This window comes from Canis lupus, chromosome 10 (assembly GCF_048164855.1).
Source record: "Canis lupus baileyi chromosome 10, mCanLup2.hap1, whole genome shotgun sequence".
In the NCBI taxonomy this organism is placed as follows: Eukaryota; Metazoa; Chordata; class Mammalia; order Carnivora; family Canidae; genus Canis; species Canis lupus.
In genome coordinates this window covers 37,592,954-37,614,896 of record NC_132847.1, presented here as the reverse complement: position 1 = coordinate 37,614,896, position 21,943 = coordinate 37,592,954, and the positions used below count along the sequence as shown (strand labels likewise).

The following is a 21,943-nucleotide window of genomic DNA, read 5'->3' as shown; positions in this document are numbered from 1 at the left end:
CTCCCTGCACAGAGCCTGCTTCTCCCTCTGCCTGTTCTCTGCCGCCCCCCTCTCCCTCTCTGTGTCTCTCATGAATAAACAAAATCTTTACAAATAAAAATCTCTCAAGAACCTGCCCTGCCAGCACTGTCATTTTGCCTATTTCTCGAGTCAGAAAACAGAGGCCTTGGAGGTCTAAACGACTCATCTGAAGGATAGGATACCACCTTCATAGCAAGGACTGGGCCCCAGTAAGCAGCAGCCCAGCCAAGAGTAAGCAGAAAAAATCCTCTAGGAGGTGTGGTGGGAAAGAATGCAGCGAGGTCACCTAACATTCTCAGGAGGAAGGAACCCAAGAGAAGCCCAACTGCCCTACTGCTGACCCTGGGCTGGAAAGACAACCATAAAAACCGTCATTCTGATTGATGAAGAGGTGATAAGGTGCAGAGTGATGAACCAAGTCCATTTCAAGGTTGGTGTGTGTTCTTTGGCGCTTCCCTCCTAAGGGCCAGTCTTGTAAATCTCAGGCAGTGTCGGTCATTATAAATATGGGCTTGGTCTGGAGCACGACAGCTGCTTTCTCTTCCAGTGTGAATACTCCATGGGCAGGGACCCTCCACAGAGGCCGAAGAACCTTCTTAAGAGAGCGTGGGTGTGTCCAGACCCACCTCCCAGCCACCCTGCTTGGCTGCGGTGTGATGGCTTCACCTTTCCATATACTCTCCCCCCTCCCTTACGTTCAGACCCCCACCCTCTCCTTCCATAACAACTGTTGGGTGCCTCTTGTTTTGGGTCCTGAGGGAAGACAACCAGGTACCATCCAGAGATGCCAAGGACACGTGGAGGGGCCCAGAACACCAGATGTTTCTTTGCCTGTGAGCAGATGGCTTTTACACACTGAGTTCCTACTCGGTGGGAAACTTCCCATGGCCAGGACAGAGCACCGTGTGATACTAGCGGGCGGGGAGCAGCTGGTCTTGGGGCTAGGACACTGGTGTGGGGGTTTCCTTGTCATTCTTCCATGTCTGTCATCCCCCTCACCTTCGCTTTCTTCGTTCATATTTTTTCTCTGCCTTTTCCTCCCTTTCTTTCATGTATTACTTTCTTCAAAATGTGGGTATTCCAGAGAACAGTTTCACAGAAGTTCAAGTTATATTACATTCTTTTCTTTTTTAGTGTCACCCAAACACCACCATGCTAAGCAAATGTTTTAAAATATATATTTTTTAAATTTTAATTAAATTTAATTTTAAAATCAATTTTTAATTAAATTCAATTTATCATAATACATTGTATATAATATAGATAATATATAAATCTATACATATTAAAATATATTTTTAAATTTAAAAAAATTACAATTTAAAATTTAAGTTTTTTAATGTTTCATTAAATTTTTAAATTAAAAACATTTTTAATTTGTTTGATATTCATTTGATATATCATTTCTCTGCTGTGCTGTAAGTTGAAACTCCTTCTTGCCTACAAAGAGGGAACCAACTATTTTCTAAAGTCCTGTCTAGCCCTGATTTCCTGGGGAATTTTCAGAATCCTCTCACTCCTCTTCCCCCATGTGGGCCTCTCTGGACCTGCAGTCACTTTCCCAAAGCAAATCTCCCCCAAACAATGTGAAATCAGGAAAAGGCACCAAGAAATACATGAGGGGATTGTCAAGTCCTTTGGGGCAAAGCCTTCTCCTGTTTACCAGGACCTGCTTCTTGGAAAGCTACTATCAGAAAAACATTGCACAAGTAGAAGCCGTGCAACACAGCAATCGGACCCCACCTCTCCTTAATCTTAACCTCTGACCTCGAGCCATCATCAACAAGGTGTTTCAAAAACAAGGATGTGTTTCCATGGTTCGGTTGGGCTCCATTTGAGGCCAGGGCAATTGCTCAGAGACAACACAACCAGAAGTGATTGGATTATTTACTAAGTCACCTGCCTCTGAACTGACATCTTTCAACAAATGCGACACTCTTTGGCTGATGTCCCATGCACTAAAGGTAGACCAAACCCACACCAGCTATCCCATGACCACCTGGGAAGTAGGTAGTAATGCCATCTTATTATGTTCTTGGCAAATATGACAATAAATTTGCCCCTGTTGGAGCAGAAGCACACATGGCAGGTTGTCTTATTACTACTAATAATACACTAAGTGGATGCAAAAGTGTCTGCATCCAAAAACAACAATCAAAACCCCAAACCAGTAGGAATTAACTTTGATCTTTGCAGTATACAGTATATCACACTCACACAACCAATTAAAAAGGCATGTCATCTTGTTTGGAAAGTATCTATTGATTCCCCAGTTCATCAGATCAGGTTGATGTGTCTTTCAATGGCCTCGATGACATCATCAATATTTTTCTATTTAGAATAATGACTTATTTTATATGCCAACAGCTATAAAAAACAACCCACCTATATATATTTCCACCGACACCAGCTTAAGAGCCATCTGGTTTTCTCTCCTTAACATGTGATATTGGTAATCTGGGGCAAAAGAAATGTTTTGTTCTTGTCATGAGACTCATTTAGAGACCACAGTAAATTTGTTTAGTTTAAAAACCAACCACTAAATCATATTTTCTCTATTAGAAGCCGATGCTCTCCACTGCATTTGGTGGCCAAATTATATTCGTTTTAGAGTGAATTACATTCATTTCAGAAGCAGCCCCCAACTCTCCTCTCCCTCCTGTCCAAGAAGGCAATATACTCACCAGCTGTGTGATCTTTGGCAAGTGACTTAATCTCTCGGAAACTCATTCTTCGCTTTTATTAAATCGGAGGGAAAGTGCTAGTTTCCTTATGCATATTAACCCTCCCAGTCACCCCACAAGATTGGTACTGTCACCCCCACTTTACCAATGGGAAACTCAGACAGAGAGAGGGTAAGTAACTGGTATGTGATGAAGCCAGGATACTGAGCACCAATGTTTGTAACCAATTGCAACTGCCTCATAGGTTCAGTCCCACAAAACACCGGGACACCAACCCAGGCTACTAGGTAGGTGCCAAGGAGTTATTATGGCAGGGGCCTAGGAGTCCCACCCCGGCTTTCTCATTTATGACCAACATGACCTTGGGCAAACTAACCTCTGTGTACTTCAGTTGTCTTGTGAAATTGTGGCAGTAAGAATGGTGCCTGCCTTGGAAGGTGTGATGAGGATAAAATAGCTCATGGCATGTACAGTGCCTGGCCCAGTTAGCGTTCAATAATGGTAGCTATGAGCATTCATAGGCACTCCATAAATGCTTTGCTCTCTTCCCCTCAAGTCTTTAGCGTTGACCAAGTGGCTACAACATACATTCATACGTCCTTCTCAATCGATGACCAGGATAAAAAATGAAGTGTCATCATGGCCTTGCAGGAAGTGTCTTGCTAGAAGAATAAATCTTTCTCCATCAAAGGACAGCACCAAGGAGGTACAAAGGAGGAACTCCACTGGTGGCTCCTCACATTTTTCTTCTAAGTCCAAAAGATCCATCATTAGTGCCTGCAAAGCTGAGTAACCAAAGAAGCTTTGCTTGGTGCTGAGTGATGACATAATCTGAACTGGAAGTGGCAAGGGTTGGTGACACCAATGTGGCCTGAGTTCTGGCTCCACACCACGTAGCTGTGAGATTCCAGGCACTTACATCACCATAATGAGTTTTAGTTTTCTCCTCTGGAATCTGGGATTCATTCTACCTACTTAGAATGAGGCTGTGGGAATAAAACAGAGCAAACTAAGGCTAAGTTCCCAATGGTATCAGCTCCCCTCTTCCTGTCACCCTCCACTACATTCATCTGGGGAAAGGATAATAAGGGGTTCTATAAATTTTCCAAGTCAGGAACGTTTTACACTCTAACTGGATCCTGTCAGAGTCAAAGGCTCACCTTGAGGGACACTGGTTATGAGGAGTGTACCAAGTGATTGAGGGTGACATTTTAGGGCAGTCTTTAGAATCTTTTCAAGGAAGGGCTGAGTTGTAGGACAGAACCAACCATTTACCAGCCTGGGAAACTGAGCCATTATGTACAGTTCCCTAAGAGGCTGCCCAGCCAGGAACTGGCAGTGCAGGAGCTTTGATGACAGTCTTGAAGCCTTTGTCCACAGCTTCCCATGTCTATTCCGCTAATCTTTCCAATCCATTTTTGTCTTCCCCTTTCCAAATCCAAGCCTCAACAATTCAGTGTCTGCCTCTATGAAAATGAGCCCTTTCTCTTTCATCAGCAATGAAGAGACACAAAACTGAGGGCTTGAGGCCTTAGGAAAGGTGTCTTGGAGAAGAAGCTGGAATCTCAGTCTTAACTCTATCACCAATGGGTCAGTTCACCCTAGCTGAGTCATCTCACCTTTTGGGGGCCTCCATTCCCTCCCCTCTAAAGACAGGACACTGGAATGATCTGTGGTCTTCAAACTGTGTCCTGTGGACCCTTGTATCCATGGCAGTGTCCTTAGGGCTACCACAGGGGCCTGGAACAGAAGTAAAATCAAGCAGATCTGGTCAGTTTACAAATGCATTTCTCTTGACTTATACAATGGTTTTATTTTCCTTTCAATATTGAAATAGCAGCTAAATTCTCAAAATTAAATGTTTTTTAATTACTTGATTTTTGCATAGCAGTTTTAGATTTATAGAAAAATTGGATAGAAAGTACAGAGTTTCCAGATACTAACTCTTCCCTTCCTCCTCCCTCTGCCCCACCCTCCCTTCTTTTTTATTAGCGCCTTGCTTTAGTATCATATACTTGGTACAATTGATGAATCAATAATGATACAAGATTACTAACTAAAATCCACAGTTTATATTAGGGTTCACTCTTTGTTTTGTACATTTTGTGGGTTTTGCAAGTGCACACCCATTATAGTAACATAGAGAATATTTTCACTGCTCTCAGAATCCCCTGTGCTCTGTATATTCATCCCCCCTTCCCCCAACGCCCTGGCATCCACTGATCTTTTTACTGTCTCTATAGTTTTGTTTTTTCCCTGAATGGCATATAGTTGGAATTATACAGAATGTAGCATTTTCAGATTGGTAACTTTCACTTAGCAAGATGCATTTAAATTTCCTCCATGTCTTCCCAGGGCTTAATAGCTATTTCTTTCTAGCACTATGGATGTATCACAGTTTATTTATCCATTTACCTACTGAAAGACATCTTGGTTGCTCATAAGTTTGGACAATTATAATAAAACTACTGTAAACATCCACCTGTGGGTTTTTGTATGACATAAGTTTTTTACTAATTTGGGTAAATACCAGGGAACATGAATGCTGGAGTGTATGCTAAGACTATATTTAGCTTTGTAAGTAATGACCAACAGTGTGGTCAATGTGGCTGTACCATTTTGAATTCCCACCAGCAATGACTGAGAACTGCTGTTGTTCTACATCTTCAGCAGCATTTGGTGTTGTCGGTGTATTTTTTTTTTTTTTACCCATTCTAGTAAGTTGTAGTGGCACCTTATTGTTTTGTTTTGTTTTGTTTTGTTTTTTTAAAGATTTGTTTATTTATTCATGAGAGACATAGACTGAGAGAGAGGGGCAGAGACATAGGCAGAGGGAGAAGCAGGCTCTTCACAGGGAACCTGTCCCAGACCCTGTGATCATGACTGAGCGGAAGGCAGGTGCCCAACCACTGAGCAACCCAGCCACTCCTTCATTATTGGGTTAATTGGGAATTCCCACAAGTCATAATATATGGTGTTGAGCATATTTTTTACATGCCTATTTGTCATCTGTAGATCCTCCTTAGCAAAGTGCCTGTTCAAATCTTTTGCCCATTTTAATTGGGTTGCTTGTTTTCTTACTGTTGTATATTTTGATTATACATCCTCTATTGCCTGTGCTTTACAAATGTTTTCTCCCAGTCTGTGGTTTATCTTTTCATTCATTTAACAATGTCTTTCACAGAGGGGAAGTTTTAGAAATCAGGAGTTTCACATAACAATCCAGCTTTCTGACTTCCCTTGGAAGTAGAAGATTTGATAACACTTGAGACTCATCCTAGCAGCTGCCTCTTTAGACCAGTTCATCAGAGCTGCACCTGGTACTCTTCACCCATCTTTATGACCTACCTTGAGATGCTTGACTGCTGTGATTCTGGCCTAGAGAGAAGCTCCACCTTCACCTGTTTTTTACATTGAGTTCTACATAGGTTTGTTTTGTATAAAACTGTCTAGAACTTAAAAAAGAAGTTTAAACTTGGCTGGCCTTTTGCTCTTTCATACCAGGCCTATCCATTTATTGTCACCTTGTCACAAGAAAAAATTTCACAAACACTCCGGGTGGCATCTTCTAATTAGTCTGTTGTGCCTGGTCCAATTCATGCCATGGAGCATGATACCTATGTGAGGGTCCCCAAATGATGCCATTGTGTTCACTGAAAGTGCCTTCTTGTGAGGTTACCATCTATGTAGGGATGGGGATTACAGTCATCTTATAAGGCAAAGAATTTAAATCCTGAGGAGTGAATAATATGCATCTTTACATATAGGAATCACCTTTACCTGGAAGATGTTCTCATGTGAAGGCATATGGGAATTGAGAAAGGAGGATACAGCAGATTCCTATGTCTTAGCCCAGACTCATTGTGAAGAATTAACATATTGAGTAGAATGCTGGGTAAACTCCCTGGCATCATTTGAACTGCACTCTTTCTCTTTCTCCCATGATTTGGTAGTTGACATTCTATAAGGTATATGACATGAATCTATTTCACCAGGGCTGCTGGTGTAGCTATGCAGCTGGAAAAATGATTCTCAGGTCCTGAAAAGCATCAGTAAAGACAAAGCCAGAGGGATCAGCATAGGACTTCACAACAAATTAGAGGTGAGGAAAAATTTCTTGCATAAATGCCTTGTCCTCAGGCTAAGTCTGGTATCCTCCTGTGTACACTTGTTGAAGTTACATGTGGAGGCCAAGGAAAATTTGCTAGGGCTGCTGTAACAAAGTATCACAAACTGAGTGGCAGAAAACAGAAATTTATTGCCTCATGGTTCTGGATGCTGGGAGTCTGAAATCAAGATGTTGGCAGGATTTATTCCTTCTAAGGGCTGTGGGGGGGGGGGGGGAGTAATCTGTCCCAAGCCTTTCTCATGGCTTATAGATGACCATCTTCTCCCTGTGTCTATTCATATCATCTTCCCACTATACATGTTTCTGTGTCCAACTTTCCCTATTTTATAAGGACCAGTCATATTGGATTACGCCCCACTGTAATGACCTAATCTTAATTAATTACATCTCTAACTACCCAATTTTCATATAAAATCACAATGCTGAGGTACTGGAAGTTAGGAGTTCAACAACATGAATTTTCCAGGAGGACACAATTCAGTCTGTAATAAGGCCACTAGTACAGGAGGACAAAAATCCCTTAGCTCTCTGAGCCATTTGAGAATAGGTCATTGGGAAAGTGAATTGATGAAGACCACAGAAGCAAAGTCTAATGATGACACTCTCAACTTTCACTATTCTTCTAGAATTGTGCTCTTTTTCAGCTAACATAGTCTTGGTAGAAACAAAGAGATGATAAAAATTAAAGGAATTTTATTGTAAGTCCCCAAGCCCAGCTCCAGGGCTCCCCCAACCCCCGCGATATCTTTATGAAAGCTGTTTTTAATAGTTGCGCCATGAACAGCCCAAGCAGGTGTCTCAGCTAAGCAAATAGAGCCCTGAACTAAAGGTCGGTCCTATACTTTCTGCACATTCAAAGACATGGTCCCAGAAGCTCCTCGCCTAACTGCCCGGGTTCTGGTGGTATTCTTTCTATTTCCTGACAACTGTGATCACACACCCCAGCTGCCACCTCATCCTGCTGTTTTATCCATGACTTGTGCCTTCAGACCCCATGATTCTTTTTTCCTGGTGAGCCCATCCCATCAGTTTTCCATTCCAGCTCTGCTTTTCATCTCATGTTCTTTGGTTTATCTTTTGGGGTTTCTGGTCCTTAGGATACCCCTTTCTGGGCAGTCTCTCTCCTGGACTGGAGCATATTTTGTTTCCTTTCTGTAGTGAAATATTAAGGGCACAAATCAAAGTTGAACAAAGGTATAGGATAGGAAGAAGGGAGGAGCAATTAGCAATAGGTCTGAAAAGGCTGATCAGCAGGTCCCAGGTGATGGAGAGTCGGATCATTAGCGTGAACTAGTGGAGAGAGCAGAGACTTTGTCAAAAGATGGATGTGAGCGGGGTGGGGTTCTTAGCTGCACCAAAGTCTTCATCTCTCTGAGTGTGACTTTAAACGTCCCGTCCTGATCTTCCTCCCAAATGGGAGAAACAATTCCAACTTCCTTCTAGACATTTCTATTTGGATTATTGATAGTCATCTCAAACTTCATATGTCCAAAACCAAACCCTTGACTTAACCCCAAAACTTTGCCCATTCTTTCCATCTCAGTGAATAGTAAGTCCAATCTCTTAGTACTCAAACTAAAAATTTTCAGTCATATTTGACCTCACATTCTTATCCATCAGGAAAATCTTTCTTGCTTTACTTTTAAATATATCCAGAATCCGGACACTCCTCACCATCTCCATTCCTGTCACCCTAGGCCATTATTATTCATTACCTGGATTATTAAAAGTGCTTCCTAATTAGTCTCCTTTTTCCATTCTTCCCCGCCAATGTTTAGAACAGTCTTTTGAAAACATGAGTCAGATCATATTACTCCTCTAGTCAAAATCTTCTGTGACTAAATCACAGTCTCCCAACATCCATTCTTCCTTTCTTTATTCATCCAATTTCCAAAGTTTATCTGGGTGATGACCAAAGACTCTGGCTTTAGCTTCCATTGCAGTCAGTGTGCCCATGTGACTATACTGGAGCCATGTGACTTGAAGCAAGTGGTCCATGAGTTGAAACCACATGTACAATGCCACATGCTAAAAGAAAGGGAGGCTTGTCTGCTTCTTTTTCCTCTTCTTTGCTGGTGAGCTGATGTCCATCATCATACCCCAAGGAGGGGTGGAGCACAGCTACTCCAACAACTCTGGATTTCCTGCCTCTGGGTGTCACATGAAAGAGAACTAGATCCCCATCTTATTATATTATCATAGCAGCTGAATGTGTGCTGCTTACTTACCCTCCAGTATCTTGCTTTGGCATTTAAAATAAAGTCAAAAACCTTCTCAAGGTCACAAAGCCCTATGTGATCTTGCTCTAGATTAACTCTCTAACTTCATGTCTTATCACACTCTTTTGTTCTCTGTGCTCCAGTCACCAAGGATACTTTTCTTCCTGGCTGTACTTACATGTCACCTCATCAGAGAGCTCTGCCCTGGTCCCCCGATGGCATCTCACACCTGCTTTATTTTTTGACATCACTCTTACGGCTGTTTGCCATATAACTGTTACCTATCTCCGTCCTACCCCACAGGAATGTGATCTTCCCGAGAAGGGCATTTTGTAGTTGTGTTCACTGCTTTAAGCCTTTGATAAACTCTTCAAAATATTTCTTGGCTAAGTGAACAAACAAGATTCTGTTTCACTATCTATAAAATGTGGATAGTCATTTTTGTCATATAGGCTTGTGGTGAGAACGACGGGACACAATACCAATGGCTTCATGTGGTGTCTGGCACTTGGTAGATCCTCAGGACACATTAGCTACCCAATTTGAGAGACTAACTCTTGTGACTTCCTACACAGATGGGTGTGTTCTAGCATTATGTTTTCCCATCTGAACCTGAAAGTTTGTTGGTTCTACCCACCCACCCCCGAATCAGAGAAGTCCCTTTCAATGAATATTTTCTGAGTTATAATATCTCTGTTCATTCATTTAGTGCCTCCCAATCTCCCTTACATTTGTCTCCATTCCCCAGCAGTATCCTTTTATTGGTTCTGTCATTGATCCAGCCATCTCTGAAACTGGCGATGCTGTTTCTCATCATCACTATGAGCGTATCCAAGCCTGGAACTTTTAGAAACAAGAGACGTCCCCAAGACGGCAACCTCAGGGGATGTTCCCTGCTGACCATCTCTTTCAAGTTGGCGGAGGGAAAGTGTATTGTGTCTAGGATTTCTCCAACTTGAACAGAGCTATGCTGATTTAGCACAAATTTCCCATAAAAAGCTGACCCCCAGGGAGCAGAGAGTGAACTTGGAAAGTTTTCTCCCAAAAGGGGAATTTGTCATAAAGTTATGAGTGACTGAAATGTGAGGGGCTGGGGCTGCTGGAGGGGTTGAATGGCAGTGGTTTTACAATGCCTGCAATTGCATTTCCTCCTGTGAATGCTCAGCTATTCCCCCAAGTGCCACACTCCCCATGACCCTTGGCCAAAAGCATCATTACCCTGTTCGCCCGCTGAAAAAGAAGATTAGGACTGTTACCAACAAAGCTACTTCCCATGGTAAAAAGAGGCTCTTGGATCAAGTTTTCTCTCTACGGTCACTGAAAATGACAATTCATTTCTTTCCCACTAGCCAAACGCTGTCTCCAGATGCACACATGTGGATCCCATTGTAGTCAAAGAGGCCCCCAACCCGTTTGAGGTTCTTCTTGGTGGCAAGAAAGTAGAGCTAAAAGACAGGCTCTAGAGCAGAAGTAAGTGTGTGTCGTGTATGTGTGTGTGTCTGTGTGTGTGCACGCACATTGTGGAGAGTTCTTATCAAAATCTTAAAATCCATTTTTGAATCTTCATCATTTCTTTTTTTTTTTTCTCATCATTTCAAAGTAACCAACCTGATTATCCTGGGAATCCTCTAACATCTATGCTCCAGTATAAGAGCAAAGATGTTGGAAAAGTTCTTTGAGATCTGCCAAATTTATAAAACCATGAGATCTGCAGGTCAGAAAGCAGAAGACACAGTAGGTAACAGCTCCATACACAGGTTCTGAGGCCAGAGAATTGTGTTCAAATCCCCATATCATCACCCTCTAGCTCTGTGCTCTTGAGCAGATTCCTTAATTTCTCTAAGCCCTGGCTCTTGTGATGTTCTGCCTTTTGTCACCCATAAAATGGAGATTAATAGGGCAGCCCCAGTGGCCCAGCAGTTTAGCTCTGCCTTCGGCCCAGGGTGTGATCCTGGAGACCCGGGGTCGAGTCCCTCATCGGGCTCCCTGCACGGAGGCTGCTTCTCTCTCTCTCTCTCTCTCTCTCTCTCTCTCTCTCTCTGCGCCATGAATAAATAAATAAAATCTTTTTTTAAAAAATGGAGATTAATATATTGTAAATGCCTGGCATGTCATAGTGTTTAAGTGGTGACCATTATCATGCCAATACAGGAGGCTAGAACACATCATGAACACCCCTGGTGTTGGTGCCCCTCCAACACCATCCCCACCACACACAGCCAAACACTGTCAGGTTGGTGACCAAGCCTCCCGAGTATGAGACACTCCTATAAGGCTTGCTTTCTGGCTTTCAGGTCCTTCCCATTCACCAAGCTGGGATCTCTTCCTTCTACCTCAGTGAAGAAGTTTCTGGAGTGTTCCCAAGTCAGTGGCTTGTGTAGTTCACATTCAAGCCATCTTCAATACCTAGCCCCACTTGGAAGTAGAACACTGGATTCAAATCTTGCTTCCACTCTTGCTAGTGATTGTAAACTTTGTCCATTTTGGTTTAATCATGACACATGTTGATGGATACTTGTCTGAAATCTTTACAAAAATGCAAAGCTCAAGTAAAAGAAAGTGCAGTAGGTACTCACCTACTATTCTGTTCCTTTTCATGTGCAGTATGTTCATGGTTAAAATCTTCTGTGTGATGATCTGTTTAAAATCTGCCTCCTCCACTAGACTATAAGCTCCATGAGGACTATCTTGCTCACCATAGCACTTATAGCACAGTGACTAGATCATAGCTGACCTTCAGTAAACATTTGCTGAATAAATACAAGATCGAGAAAGAAAAAGTACTTTGAAAACTGCAAGGCATGTACTAATGTCAGATACTATTATTATTATGAGCTATCATGCAAATACCAAATGATTGGTTACTGGATTGTCCTGTTCAACCAATTTATATGTGTATTTAAAAGCTTTCCACTATACAGTTTTTAGGCATATTGTGTCTACATAAATGAGTATGATGTTTTTTCTTTCTATAGAAATTAATCATAGGGCCTTGGTTCAGGAGTATAAAATCCTGCATTTTATTATACTTCTTTGGAAAAATAGATTTATTTCTGGCTGGGCATGTATGTGAGGGCTACCCATATTTTATCTTTATCTACTCATTCATCAATTCATTCATCATTCATTGATTCATTCATACACTTAAGAACTATTTATTAAATTCCTGTTTCGTGCCAGGCCCTGTATCAAGTACTGAGAGTACAATGATAAATATGGCTGATGGCCCTTGAATTCAGCTGTCTACTGGGAGAGCCCAGCCCATGAAAACAGTTACAACAATGTAACAAGAACTAGGGTGGGGAGGTATATATGTACACACCAGGAGCAATGGGAGCTAAAGGGGAAAGTACTTACTCTGGAATGGGTTGTAAGATGCATTTCAGAGGAACTGATACTTGAACCCAGTCTTGAAAGATGAGTATGGGTTGACCAGTTGTACTAGGCGAAAATGTGTTTTTGGCAGTGGGAAGAACTGTGATTTGATGAATAAAGGAAGATTAAAAAGAGATGTGATAGCTGTGGTCATAAAAGAAATGAGCCTAATGACCTACCATCTTGTATTTTAACTGTGTGGAAATTTGTGGATCGAAGTGGAGGCAGTGCACTCCTTTCTGCTCCGTCTGCAGCCCAGCGAGCCAAAAAGGACACCTGGAACCATGGGAGCAGGAGGGAGGACCTTGGCAAAGGAATATCAAGAAAGGAGTTTTTGGCAGGTACTGGCCACTTGCCCACTTCCAGGAGGAGGATAAGAAACAATCCTCAGTGCCATTTCAACCAATATGGAGATGTCAAAACATTCCAGAGGACTTAATCTTCGAATGTCACAAAGGTGTTCCAAAGAATGGACGGAGTGATGGACCTTTTCTTCCTCTCCAGGATTCACAAATGCACTTTGGTTCAAAGCAGGGGACATTGTTAAAGACAACATTATTCTTCCAGAAAGCCAAACTGGGCGCTTTTGAAAGCCTCCGACTCCATTCTGAATGTAATCTATGCATTTAAAATCATTTTCTAAGCTGGGACAGCGACACAAACATGCACACAACACGAGCTATGGTGCATAAAGTTGGGCTGCCTGGTCTAGCTGAGCTGAAAAGTGCTGTTGCAGGGTGTTTTCATTTAAAAATTCTTATTATTTTTTAAAGAATTCTTGTTATAAATAAAAAAATATTATTATTCAAGTGCATGCTGAAACTGAATCATGCCATTCTTACATAATTTTTCATTGGATTGTTGCAACCCATAAAGAAATCCAATTAAATTTCCCTTGCAGGCACAGGCCTTCATTCAGAGGGCCTTGAAAAAGCTGGTTTGTTGTATTGTATGGCAGGTCGATGAATCGAGAAGCAGAGAGGGCCTGTCCCATTTCTTGTCTTGTGTGACATGATGTGAAGAGAGTCTGCCAGCAATGTTTCAAAGAGCTGCATTATCAGACAACATAAAGGGCCCTCCGTCCGTCCTTTCTGCTGCTATACCACAGAATATGCACACACCAGTGTCTCCATCCCGTGAACAATTTTGAACACTGTACGGTTAACATACTGCTTTCTGGATCTTGTGAGCATTCACCATCATTATCCCAGACATCAGACCAAGGTTAAGAGGGGAGTGAGCCAGAGATAAGATAATGTTTTTGAAGATACTTGAAAGGGAATGTCCTGGAAACCAGACTACACAAACATGTGTTTTCATTACCTAAAAAGAAGGCAGAAGCCAACGTGTCACCAAATCATATTATTTTACATTAATCTGTTTCTTGGTTGCTCTCTGGATTGTTTATGCATTTTCCTTCATTGATTTATATATCATGTGAGGTCTCAATTATTTCCAGATACACAAGATTTTTGTCTTTAAATACAAATTTTGCATGAGCAGACACACATACGTATCTATCCACCCCCCCCCTTATCTTCTCTTTCATGTAGAAAAAGCTCTTCCTAAGTTCTAGCACATGACTGAGTCTTCCTTTAAGACGTTGGCCATGGGGGCATCTGGGTGGCTCAGTGGTTGAGCATCTGCCTTTGGCTCAGGTCATGATCTCAGGGTCCCAGGATCGAGTCCTGCATCGGGCTCCCCACAGGGAACCTGCTTCTCCCTCTGCCTGTGTCTCTGCCTCTCACTCTCTGTCTCTCATGAGTGAATAAATAAAATCTTAAAAAAAAAAAAAAAAAGATGGCCATGTTGTAAGAATTGCGCCTTCTTGCTTTCTATCACACCAGATGTGGAGAACTAAGGTCAGAGTCAAAACAAAGAGGAAAACACTCAGAGGCACGAGGGAGAAAGACACCATTCTGTATTCTTCACCAAACTTGCTATCTGGAAAGTATTTTACATTCTCTTCTCCCACTGTTTTTTCTTTTTGAGGGGTGGGTGTTTGCACTGCTTTTCATGGAATTTCAAAAAAGTAGCAATAGCCTAATTCTTTTCTATTGTCATTTACCAGCAAACATGAGAAGCTTATTCCACTACAGTGGGGATTTTATAGGGACAAAGGGTCAGTTCTGCCCTTTCTCTCTCTCTCTCTCTCTCTCTCTCTCTCTCCCTCCCTCCCTCCCTCTCTGCCATTTCTCTCTCTCTCAGATGGAGCAGGCATATCTCACAATCAAATTTTCAAAATAATTCACTTATGTTTTTCCCTGTGCAAGGAATGCAGGCTTGTATTTGTCTTGCTTTAACACGAAGCCATGATCTGATTGGTGACAAGATACATAGGCAGATCTAATTGTTTTATGTACAAAGCATCTCATGGAGCAAAGCACGCATGGGTGTGAGCCTGCGCTTAGTAATTGGGAAGCCATGCTACGGTTTTCTAGATCTAGTGCTTGCAAATTATTTATGTCAGAAATATTTCTTTCAAGTTGGAGTTCCAAAGTGAGCACCAGCGATTATCGTCCTTCTGAATATCACTCAAAAGGCTCTAGTGAAACCAGCCCAGGGAGGATGTAGAGCATTCTCTACTTTTGTTTCAGGTTTCTGAATTTCTTAACACAGAAAATGTCCTCCCTTTTATTTTTATTTTTTTTCTTTTAGTACAGTTCTCTGAACCCGAGAGTATCCAAATGAAATGTAGTTGGAAACGCCTCTCACATACACACCTTATACAACTCAGATGTCCATCTGTCTGTGTCTATAAGGACACACATATGTGTGGCTTCCCTTTAGAGGACTTCCAAATTGTCCTTCAGATCACAAGTAGACCCTCCTCCACTTGATGGGATGAGTACTGGGTGTTATACTATATGTTGGCAAATTGAATTTAAATTAAAAGAAAAAAGAAAAAAGAAGTAGACCCTCCTCACACATCAAGTCCTAACTGGACACAGACTCTCTCCCACAAACTGACCCGGGATCCTCCAGAAACCAGTCTTAAAGAACTATCGAATTTGCCCAGTCCTCCAGGGTCACAACCGCAAATAAGCCTTCTGCTGAATTTGGCCCATGCTTTGGGTTTTCAGTGAAACTTGAGCTCAGAGAAGAGCTCTTAACTTCAAATTTAGCAATGAACATTTACTCCACGATGCTTACAGTTTTGCTCTTCTCACCGGGACCCCAAGACATGTGTACACACACACGCACATACACACCAGTACCAAAGTTACAAGTTCACTACAAAGGATAGCTTCAAAAGGAATTGGGTTTCAACAACTCTGTCTTATCCTTAAAAAGAACCGTAACTGACCACTAACCAAATTAGTTCCTTCAGAAAAACAAGTCACAATCTGAGAGCTTATTAGAAGTTTAAAAATTAGATGAAGGCTCAAATGGTATTGCTCTTTAAAATGCGGAGTTTCATTTTCCTCATATAGCAGTTGTAAAATGTCCACCCAGTTGTAGGGGAAATAGAGCAGAACGTAGCCTTAAAAAAAATGGCTCCTGTCTTTTCTGCACATTCATAGTGGGATCAAAAAACATGAGAAACTCTGGAGAATGTGGCCAAATAACTCATGCACTGGAAGATTAACTCCATGTCTAATCAAGCCACTAATTTGTTCTGAGGAATCTATCTGCACCTCATTTTGCCATTTGTAAACCAGAGCTCCTCATCATTGTGAACGAAAATTAAATTACCCCAAGTACCTGGAGTCATAGGAAAAAGTAGACAGGGTTAAGTAAAGACAACATCTGACATTGAAGACTTGGCAACCGAAAACCTGCAAGTCTGGGAAGTAACATACCCCAAGGGGCAGGCATTGGGAAAACAGGAAAATTAAGGAATCTTCATTATGCAAAAGCAGAAGAATGAAAAGATTGTGTACACTGGATGTTGAGATAAGTCACCAACATCCCTCTGATGGGCAGAATGATCATTGTGAAGGAAACGGAATTTCGGAAAATCTTTGACAAGTAAAAAGAGGAAGCTAGAAAAACTGAGTTATAAAAAGGCATTTCCAGAAAAGCACTAGAAAGAGAGAAAGCAGAAATGCCCTTTTCTTGAGGGAAAGAGTAGAAGGAAAATAGTTATGAAGTTCTTAAAGACCTGAAAGTTGATAGTAGGAGACTTGCTCTCCCTCTAGGTCTAAAGGAGGAAGGACTGGGGAGTAAGGTGGTTTTGTGGTGGACACCATGTCAAAAAGAACATGTTTCCAAGACCTGTAAAAAGTTTGAAAGATGAAACACTACAGAAATTAGTGTTTTCTAATTTCTAAAGAAATTAGAAAAACTTCATTGAACTAAAACTTCAAATCAAGGGTAGAGCCATGGGCTCATCTTTATTCGGCAATTTCTAGTAAGTTTTCACAAAGAGCCAAAAATGTCTTAGAAACACACACACACACACACACACACACACACACACACCCCTCAGAAGAAAAACACTGCAGGTCAGACTGCAGTAAACATCTGACTAATTTATTTCCTTTGGTGCTCCAGACCTGGGATGACATTAGAAACTGGAGACTTCCCTCAGGTAGACTTCCCCATGTTGCATTAAAGGGTCTAGTTGAAAGAGGAGTCCCAAGGCAGAGTGTGGCTAGCTAGAATTTACAACCATCCTCCTTCACCTTAAACCAAAGACCCTGAGGTTAGAGAGGAGCAGAAATTTTGAGATACCTACAGAGATTCACCTCTGAATCCGCTTGGTTGGATGTACTAGGGCCAGAAGAACAGATCTAGGCTAGAGAAAGGGAAAGACAGGAGCTCACCTTAGATTGGAACCATTAGAAGCTCACATCATGCCATTTAAAAAACAATTCCAAACCAGGCCAGTTCTCCAAACGAGCCAAGTAAATGCCACCCAAGAGACAGCAGGGCCTGCCAAGTAGTGACCAAACATTATAAGCAAAATTAGCCAATTAATGGGCTCTCCTGTCTCGTGGCTGGATTGCTGTGCTTGCTGCTGCAGCACCAGCCTGGCCTTGGGTCTGCAGACCTGCCCCCTGCCGACCCTGGGCAGGCCCTCCACCAGGTGAGCAGCAGAAGGGTGGTGGGGAGAGAGGGCTCGCCAGATGGCTGAGCCGCGAGGAGCTGTGCTAAGCTTTTTCTCTGCGAGTTACTCTCACCACACGCACTCCCGAACCTTCCGGAAGTGATGCCTGATCTGTAGATAAGTTGCCAGGTGTTACCTGAATGGGTGATTTTAACATGATGTCTCTCTTTCTTCCCCCACGTAGAAGCTAGTTTTTGAAAAATTTTCCAACAATGAACTGAAACCCCAACGAATGCTTTGGGTTACTATGGCAACATTTACTTTTGAGGAATTGCAAGTGTTTGAGGGAATCTTCTTTTCTTCATCTTTACAACACAGCTGACAAACAACCGTCAGGCAAATGAACATTGTCCCCGTCTTACCGATGAGGGGAAACCAGGTGGAGAAGTGTTAAATAACTAGCCTGCGCATGTCCAGAAAGCTAATAATGGACTCCTGATGTCAATTACAAACCGGATGGCGTATTCCAATTGTGCTCTTTGGGCTCTTTTAAAGAATGCTTTTAAAAGGAAAGAGGCAAACACACTTTACCCCTAAATTAAGATAAGTAGAGCTGTTTGTTTTGTATGCAGCAGACAAAATGAAAATCCTGCCTTTTGTGACAACTGTAATGTGACTGATGTGGACCGAATCAGTGCTGCTCCCAATAGAAAGGCATTATCATCATAACATCATTTGTAAAATTAATCAAAATAGTCCAATTAAATTCAAGAAATACGCGTCACATGTTCATCTTTTCCCAGATGCTGAGCTAGGCTTTGTAGAGATTGAATTTTACCCTTAAAGGGAGGAATCATTCTCACATTTTATACACGAGGAAGTCAAGAAGGTAAAGGTTTGTGAAGGAGTAATTGGAGGAACAGCTTCTTGCTCCATCTCCCACTTCTCACCCAGAACTCGGGAGGAGGAGAAGACCTCATTCAAGAACCTACTTTGGGGGCGCCTAGGCGGTGCAGAGGGTACACATCCCCGTCTTGGTTTTGGCTCAGGTCATGATCTCAGGATCATGTGAGATGGTGCCCCACATCAGGCTCCGTGCTCAGCTTAAGACTCTCTCCCCTCCTGTCCCTCTCCCTCCAAAAGAAATAAATCTTTAAAAACAAAAACCAAACAACAAACCTAGTTTGGTCATGACCAGATTTTCCTAGGAGGCTCTGTGAAGAGAAAGGGACAATTTCACATGAAGACAATCAAGAGTTGAGAGAGGAGATGAGGAGTTCGTGCATGGCAGCCTCTGGCAGAGTGAACAGCAATGGGGGGCAGCAAGGAGAGCAGAGGCTGGGAAGAGGACAGCACCGCTGCTCACTCAACTCTTCCCCCACCACCATCAGCACCAAAAACACCACCATGACTCTGCAGAAACATTTAAGGGAGGAGGAGAAAACGAGCCCAGTTTCCCCCAGTGCAGCAGCATGGTTCACTTCATCCCTCAAGCTACGTAGAGACCACCCCCCTCCGGCCGCACCCCTGCCCCAACCCCAGTCAGTGGGGAAGGCATGGAATCTCACCTTTGAAAACTCTGGAGCAAACAGCGCCTCCATGACTCCTAAGGACACATGGCACATGAATGGTAGAACCTGTACGACAACCCAGAAAGGGCAGGTTCCATCTGCCATGGAAATATGGAAGCTAAACACCTAACTCAATTCAGCCGAATGAGCCACTCAACTAAATGTGAACTTTGCTGAGGTTTTTAAAAGCCAGACAAACAAGGAGCCAGAAGGTTCTCATCCAAGTCTCATGCATTGTTTCCTTTGAAAGAGTCCTTCCCTTAAACACAGGCCTCTTTCCTGACTAAATATGTCATTTCAGCCCTGCTCATTCTGCTTGTTACCACGATGGTGCTAATTCGAGCATGGCTCACTTCAAAGTTGACACTGATCCTCCTCATAAGCAATTGTTTTTCAGCCAGACCCATCAGTGGCTCCCGTCAGCCCCTTTCAAGCATGGCGCCAGCTTTTCAAAATGTTGACAAGAGTTCCCCTCTGTTGCCTAGGACAAGCCATGGTTGTCCTTTTCAGAGCATGTAATTGTCTCCTGCGGAGAGCAGACCCCCTACTCCATAGGCCCAGCCACCTGTCTTTCCCATCGCAGCAACTGGTAGCTCAGACTTGGGCAAATGCTAGGGGAAGTAGGAACTGTTTTAGAGTGGGGAGCCAGAACACAGTTATAAACCAGAATAAAAACAGGACTAATTGGTAGAATCCACTGGAATCTTTAAACTGCTGCCCCAGAGTATAGGACCATAGAACCAGAAGGATTTCCTATTCTATTTCTAGGGGGCGCCAACTTGTGCTACCCCAATGGCAATCCTATCCTTTTTTAAAGTAATGATTCTCCAGCTTTAATTTTCTTCGGGGGAACAAGATGCAAATTTCTGGGCCTTATCCTCAGATGAGTAAGTCTGGGGAAAAGCACAGGGAACTGCATGTTTAACAAGCTCCCCGGTGATTCCGATGCAGGTGGTCTTGAACTACACTGTGAAATACAGCTCTAGAGTCTTAAGCAAACAAAAGTCCTCTACCTTCCTCAGAACTCATCTGGGGATTTCAAAAGCTTCAGAAAATTTTTCCTTGTATCTTTTCCCTTGGGTTTGGGGACTTACAATGACAGTCCTTGAAAATAAAATAAATGCATTTCTCTGAGTCACAGGACAATGAAAGCCAGATGTGTGAGCCCCTCCTCGCATCCCTACCTCTTCCCATTCCTATTTCCTCACTGGTACATCTTCTGATGATCTCCTCGTGCAAGGGCTGGAGAACTTGCAACCATCAGGATGCAGGAAAGAATGTTTGTAGCTTCAGTTCCCCACCTGGGAGAGAGGGAATCTGGAATTGAGTTCTGCACCACCCAGACCCAATCCCCAGGAACAGCTTGTGGTTGGCTTGGTCACTGAGCTATAACATGCCTCTCTGCTACCTCAGGCTTTGTGGACTCAGTATCAAATCTTCAGCATCTGCCTTGGGTCCCCCATTTCTCCTCCTCCACATCGTCTCCCTCATGCTCCCTAACTCCCCTGGCTGGATAGCCCTGACTCAGACAACCCACTCATTATTTCTCAGCACCCCGCAGGACAAGTCTCTAATGCCATTTTCCAGGTGTTTTCAGCCGTCTGCCTTCTACCTACCCACCTGCCCTGTAGATTGTACTTCCCTTGTAGAGGGGTTGTGAAATTAGTTCTGGCCAATGTAAGCAGAATTTATATGAGTTGATTCTGGGATAGAGTTTTAATTCCCGTGCAAGATACCCCAGGTTCCTCTTTGCTCTCAGGCAGGGTCATGACAGGTAACATTTGAGATGGTGACTGCTCCATCAACCTGGATCCCTGAGTGACCATGAGGAGTTGAGCCTCTTACTAATGTGCAATGCACATATAGTATGAGCAAGAAACAGACCTCCCTGGTTTGAAACCCCCGAACTAGGGGGGCTAGTTATTTGTCTCCACAGCATCACTTAGTTGGTCCTGGCTATGGAAGGTCGTTGTGCTGTTTGCAGCTCCTGCTAACCCCTTCTCAGGGAGTTGAGTCCTTTCCTTTTATCCCTGGCTATCAGCAGAGGCACTTCCATGAATCGATAGATAGATGATTTAACCAGAATGAGAGTTCGTGCCTTGGGGTCATGATTCTCCCCACTTTGCACTGGCCCTGTTGCCTAATTCAGTATCACTTGCACTTTTATATTCTTGGGATTACTAACTTTCCAACTAGGTGAATTGCCCCTAGCTTGAACCTAAGACCCTGGTAGGGTGGTTCTTCCAGGACACATTTCTTTCTCTCCTTCCTGCTCAGTGTTGCTGCCTTATCCGATCAAAGCTTTCTCCAAGCCTAGTCTCAGAATGACAAGGGTGGTGGAAATCTTCGTGATTTCTAGAGACGTCTTCATCACTAAAACTTTTTGCCTAGAGTTGGGAAATTATTACAAGTAGATCCAACCATGCTGCCTCTATTTTTCATAATGATGATAATATAACTGCCAGAAATAATTCATTTCCAGCAGTTGCCTTGTCTACCTTGTGTTCCTATTCTTAAGGACAGTTGGCAAGTGAACCTCCTCTGCTGCAGGCTTTGGCAGCTCACGTGACTATCTGGTTTTGCAATGATGACAAATGAAATTACTGCAGGTCCTGGAGCCTTCATCCCTGGAAACCATCAACTGGATGACAGCTCCTTCTATTTGGCTTGTAACAAGCTCTTCCAGGCAACTAATCACTAGACAGGGTCTTCCATCCAGAATGCAGAGTTTCTTAATCTTATTTTGAAGAATTAATTGTGCGACCTCAGTACTGGGATTATTTTTCATCAAGGATTCCAAAATTGCAATTCAGTGTAAAAGAATAATTATAATCCCACAACGATCAGATCCCCGTATCAGGCACAATGATATGAAAAAGGAAAAAATCTAAAGAAGTGACGCACTTAAAAGCAAAATGAAATTTCAGAACATAAATGAACATAAACAAATA

The 21,943-nt window shown here is 42.7% G+C and overlaps 1 protein-coding gene and 1 long non-coding RNA gene across 2 annotated transcripts in view; one reads left to right on the top strand and one right to left on the bottom strand.

Annotated features, from left to right (window-relative positions):
- The first annotated feature begins 320 nt into the window (after nucleotides 1-320).
- LOC140641477 (uncharacterized) overlaps nucleotides 321-21,943 on the top strand; it is a 36,242-nt gene continuing 14,619 nt past the window's right edge. The window contains exon 1 of the long non-coding RNA XR_012038005.1: nucleotides 321-451. This is a non-coding gene — a long non-coding RNA (uncharacterized lncRNA). The remainder of the gene's footprint in view (nucleotides 452-21,943) is intronic.
- CCDC171 (coiled-coil domain containing 171) overlaps nucleotides 1,434-21,943 on the bottom strand; it is a 467,902-nt gene continuing 447,392 nt past the window's right edge. Inside the window, exons 28-29 of the transcript XR_012037998.1 lie at nucleotides 4,325-4,445; nucleotides 1,434-3,691 (exon numbers count right to left, since the gene is read on the bottom strand). The gene's annotated coding sequence lies outside the window, so the exon portion shown is untranslated. The remainder of the gene's footprint in view (nucleotides 3,692-4,324; nucleotides 4,446-21,943) is intronic.